Below are 5,905 nucleotides of genomic sequence, written 5' to 3' on the forward strand. Positions count from 1 at the left end.
TGTCTGTTGTCCTTAACAATCACTACACGGCAAAGGATTTATCAAAACGGAGGACGGAGTATAGCAGCAGTTAACATTGACAGGGTAAGAAGGGAACGAAGACTTGCCATTGGAAACATGACCCACAAAGGTGGACAATCGAACGCTAATGCCATCGCAGCAATCGCCGATTTTTCTAACATAACGGCAAGAGTGGATTGAAACCAAGGTGACGTGGAGCAGCCACTCTCTCAAGCTGTCAATAATTTGATGGGGACTTATCAAATGGAAGGAAAAGAATACATTTTTGAGTCTACTCACAAACATGCATTCTCCATGGCACCTTTTCAGAAGAGGGGAACGAAGACTTGCCATTGGAAACATGACCCACAAAGGTGGACAATCGAACGCTAATGCCATCGCAACAATCGCTGATTTTTCTAACATAAAGACAAGAGTGGATTGAAACCAAGATGACATGGAGCAGCCACTCTCTCAAGCTGTCAATAATTTGATGGGGACTTATCAAACGTCTACTCACAAATATGCATGTACATATGTGTGGATATTACATACACAGGAAACAAATCATTCCCTTATCTATTAAACGTGGTTTCTTTAAATGAGAAAACCTTGCTATACTATGCTGTCGGTAGGGTATTGTGCAATAAACAGGATGGTGGGGCGTATGCAACCGCTTTTAAAGAGATGTTTTCGTTTGTGACAGAGAGGTTTCCCAATTTTCAACATGAGAGAGGCCTAGACGTCATCCTCGTGGACTTCAACGAAGCCCTAGGCACAGACGTGGAAGAGCGAGTTCTGCGAGGATGCCAAGTTCACTGGACACGGTCACTTCAGAGGGTCTGTAAACTTGTGACAAAAGCGCGACCAGAAGCAGATTAATTCCTCTATCTTGGCAGAAACCTACCTCATCTTGAAAAAGGAGATGAGGTAAAAAAGCTATTCGGTATTTTGTTAGGCAAGGTAAACATTTCACAAGCAACGGATTTCCTCAGTGACAGTCGCAAAGAGATCCTCAATGAAACTGATACAACTCAGTGGAGAAGACTCCACAACTGGACATCCTGGTGGTGTAGACCAAGTCACCTGCAAATGTTTACGAAAGCCTTCACTAAATTGAGCAACACACAGTGGAAGAACGCCCGGAAAACAACAAACCCTCAATCAGTGAATGAAAAAGGAAGTACTGGTAGTTTGTACACGTAGCAGGAGAAAATATATATACGGGGGACAGAGACATGACATGCTGACATTTTTGACATGCTGCCAAACTTGCTGCCATTCAGTGCAACGGCAGAGGTGGGGCTTCTCTTTGTTATTCTCTTGGGAATAAAAATATTTATAACAGCCTTTTTTATTACTCCATGAACAGCAACTACAGTAAATATATTGCAATTCTTTTTTTCAATCCAGGACTCACTATACTTTTCATTGCCAAGAAAAGACTGGCTGTCACAAGGAAAGAAATGTGTGACATAAGCCCTCAAAAAAAGATTAGCTGACGTTTGAACTTGTAACTATTTGGGATCGTTACTTCCGGTTTACTCTTTCCAGGGTTGTCACTTATGGCAAGTGGCCGGAGATATCCCCTGGCTTTTATGTCAATGATCCCCGGCTACTTTGAGAGAAAAAAAAGGAAAATTAAATCGAACATAAAGAACTTCCTAGCTTTCCAATTCCCCCCCCCTATTAACCAGCAACTTGCAACCTTAGTGACAACCCTGGGTTTCTACCTAAAAGACCCAAAACAGTTTTTTAATTGCAAGAAAAGAACTTGATGTTTCAGTTGATCCTTCTTTAAAGTTGATCAACTTTCAAGGAATGTAGGGCTTTAGCTTGCGAGCAACCTCTCATGGGGCTGGGGGGCAGGAGAGAGCTTGCCCGCAGGCTAGTAGGGCTGAGGTTAAAGTAACATTAAGTTAAACTATATTTCAGCAACACTTGTATAAAATATAATGTGTTGTTAAGCTGTAGCCACAGGAAGAAAAGGCTTAAAGTAATAGTGACAGAGTGTTTCACAAAGTCCATTCCAGTGTTCTTGATCAAACTTGATCCTCTCGACACTTAGCCCTTGCCTGTATACACGATGAAATCACACCACTGTACACCTGTTAGTCCCATACGACCTTGCACTTGGTCATAATAAATGTCCTTTCTTCAATTTGGGCTTTCCATCCTCATTTTCCAAAAAGAAGCCAGGATCCTCACGATGTTGCAGGTGCAACAACAATCTTCACCCTGAGACATGTCACTAAGACAGGGACACAAATCATTGAAAATAGTGTTTTATAAGCATGATTCATAAAAAATCCCTTGGCAAAAATCTGTAGTTAAGTTACTCCCCCTTTGAACTGACATAATACTTGATATGTACTCTTGCCAGTGAAACAGTTGTTGGAATTATTTTTGATACTTAACATATTTTCTGCAACGAATTGTAATGACTGAGAAAGGTTTCAAATTGGTAAATTTCCATATATGACAATGAATTATAGGTGGGTGTCCACTTTATATGGGTCTCGCTGTCAATTAATATTAATTTCATCTCTCAAGGAAATACACACCCATCAAACTATTGAAAAGGCAATGTTTGAATGGAGCCTCCAAAAAAATATCTCACCGAGTGTGTAAGGAGCCCAGAAGTTTCAAGCACATTCTCTACATTCAAATGTGGACTTGAGGAGAGCAATGGTACCCTAAATCTATACCTTGAAATGAAGAATAAAATGGGCTATTCACACTAGTCACATCTGAGATGTAAGAGGCTTAAACATTTTCAGTAATAATGCTATAGTTAATTCAGAGTGTTATTCTTACAATCACTTATTACTAGGAATACAGTTGAAATGTTGCTGTCTACATCACGAATGACTACATCATGAGACAAACCCTTCGTTTCTTTATTCTTTTTTAATATAGTTCAACTTGATGCAATATACTCTTGCGATAATGTCCTTGAAAGCACATTGATGCATCCAAGATTATTTTGTTTTGAGTTTTATATCAAAATGTGTAATTAGTATTACTAACAAACACTTCCTATTCTAATTAGACAAGAAAATTCTATAACCCAAAATTTTAAAACATGAAATTATGTCATTAATAAAAGTAAGTAATAATAAAATGTTTCTATTTTGGTTTTGTTTTTTCTTGCTCTACATAGGGTTACGCTGAAGACTAATTCAGATGGTGCAATCAAGAAGTCACGGGAAAAGGAAGTGATAAAAGCAGAAGAGGAATTGCTTACTCTTACAGACATTTTCAGTGTAGCAGATTTCCCAGAAAATGCATTGCTGACATTTTATTTAAAAGTGTTACCGTAAGCTAGCCAGTGGATCATGTAATATATAGTTTTCTGGAAAAAAAAAGACCATGTTAGTTCAAGATGTCCTTTGACAATTAATGAATAAATTCTTGAATTTGAAAATAAAAGTTAATGTCAAGGTTGTTGTCATCCGCAAGTGGGTCAAAGTTGCCTTGCATCGCCAGTAACACTTCGTTGTCTAGCTGGTATTCTACTGACGGTACCTTTACACCAGTTACTTCATTATCAGGGTCAGGAGGCGGGGCATCTGGATCATCATCATACAAATCAAGGTCGTAGGGATTTTCTTGATCAAATACATCTCGTATACCAGCATTTGGTGAGTTAAAATTTCGAAGACAACTAGAAGCCCACAGTTGAAGTAGTGTTCTATTTTTTTCAGTTGACACGAAGTGGACAAATCTGTCAAGAAAACGCTGAATTCTGGGTAAGAAGAAATAATGTTAAACGAACATGCACCCGTCATTTCCAGGGTTTAACATACGTTGTGCTTCCATGAAAAGAAATAAAGAAGAAAAAATGTAGACAACGCTTTCAACTACATCGCCCCAGAGTATTTCAATTCTTGTGTTCCTAACACTTGGTCTAGTAATGAAACTTTCACGGTTCTCCCCAATTAACCATACCATGTAATCGCCAACAGCAACATTCTCCCCTCCATTGTCTGCTCTCACTCAAGACGGATGCCCCCACTCAACCATGGCTGGCTGAAAACATGAGAGAACAGTTGCAGCCTATTGTTATTATTCACCCAAAGGAAGATAATCGCCCCTAGAAAATCCACCAACACAACCATGGATGCACATCCGCCAGGACGTAATTTCATGTTGGTGTCAATGTGCAACAAAAAATTGGGATGTGGAATGCTATGAGGCCGCCTCTGATTCCTTTGACCCCAGCGATAGCCTTGTTCATAGGGTCTACTCGTACTATTGCCTCCCATACACACCACCTCTGTATGTACAACCTTTGTTGACGGAAGCCAGCAATAACATTAGTCTCCCCTGTGCGGGGAAATGCTCTCAGCTCCTCTTCCACAATAACGTCCAGTTCACTATTTTGTATATGTGAAAAGCTCTCAAGTTCAAGAGAGAAGCCCAGTTGTCTTCTCCTATTATATATTGTTTGCCTTGACACCCCTAGGTCACAAGCAATCTGGGTCCAGCTATTAAATTCACCCCGTAGGCATGCTAATTGTTCTGAAGATAATATATATCTTGGCCTTCCTGGTCCTCTGGGTTGAGCAGTTGGAGGCCTGTAGGCGTATCCATCCATCACTGGCGGTTGATACAAAGAAGTGTAGATAGCCTTTAAGTTGTCCCGTAATTCCTGTAACTGCTGCATCTGATTTCCTAACTGTGAACTCCTTTGCTCCATATAAATTATAATGCAAGCCAAATGCCGCATTGCACATAACACTGTTTGCGTAAAATTCAAAGCGTTGACGGTCTTGCATTACACTCTCTCTCTTTCTCTCTTTCTCTCTCTTCTCTCAGAAGTGTTGTTACTCTTGTGATGAACTCTTGTAAGTCATCCTCTCATAAGCCACTGTCAAAGATAATATGCGATATAATATGCCTTTTTTCAGGTATCTATTGTAACTGTTTAAATTGTAACGTATCTTGCCACAGTGTCAGTCTCAAACATACCCTGAAGAAGAAAGGCCGTGCCTTTCGAAATATTGGAAAATATACTTCCTTGACCGTGAAATCAGCCTTGCTGTTTTTTTAGATTATATGCTTTACAATTTTTTTGCTGATTAGATCCTTCACTACAGGATCCGGTACCTTTATTTTGTCACGGTGGTCCTTGCAAACACAGTTTATCACTGGTTTTTACTGAACAGTCTTTTACGACCACGATCCTCGTTATCTACTTCAACGAAGCAATCCAAAATAGAAGATGGGAATCGAATTATCATCCTGGAGACAACGCATTGGAGTTTTCGTGCGTTCTCCCAGACCAAGACCGACCCGGGCAAGACTTAACCTCAACACTAATTTCTTCGCACCACGCAGCCTTCACAAGTCCAGCTCAAGGAAATGTGAAATCCTGTTGTGCCTTGTTCCTCTTGGCTGTTTGTACGTTTCCATTACCCTTGTGCAACAAACTACAGTCAGTTTACCACAACCTGCAGAAAGTGACTCATTTAATCGACCACCAGGAACACAGAGATCATTTTCCTTTCGCAACCGTCCACACTACCAGCTATCTACTTTACAATACTTACACACGCCTTCACCAACCCTGAACAGCGTGTACTCTTCAACAAAGCCAAACGCCTCCAACTTAAACTCACCCGATACGAACACCATCAATCTAATTACATCTATTACTACAATCACAAGATCATTCCCAAAGGCCTAATCATCAAATGTCGACCAACGTTTGAATCATCATCCTGTGAACAGTTACAGCGTCGATGGACAAAATTACTGACAAGAACATCTCGCGAAATGATTAAACTCCTTCAAATACAATGCAAGAAACACTTGACACTGCTAACTTCAGAATTTAATTCAATCCTACATCAACTCAAATCTACGTGCTCTGATTCTACATTTGTTCACATTAAGAGCC

General features: G+C 40.0%; 1 pseudogene; it reads right to left on the bottom strand.

The window, feature by feature from the left end:
• Nucleotides 1–3,399: 3,399 nt before the first annotated feature.
• On the bottom strand, nt 3,400–4,785 carry LOC146484347 (uncharacterized; annotated as a pseudogene).
• Nucleotides 4,786–5,905: the final 1,120 nt, after the last annotated feature.

Source organism: Pavona decussata, unplaced genomic scaffold (genome assembly GCF_977016875.1).
Source record: "Pavona decussata unplaced genomic scaffold, jaPavDecu1.1 SCAFFOLD_34, whole genome shotgun sequence".
Classification (NCBI taxonomy): domain Eukaryota; kingdom Metazoa; phylum Cnidaria; class Anthozoa; order Scleractinia; family Agariciidae; genus Pavona; species Pavona decussata.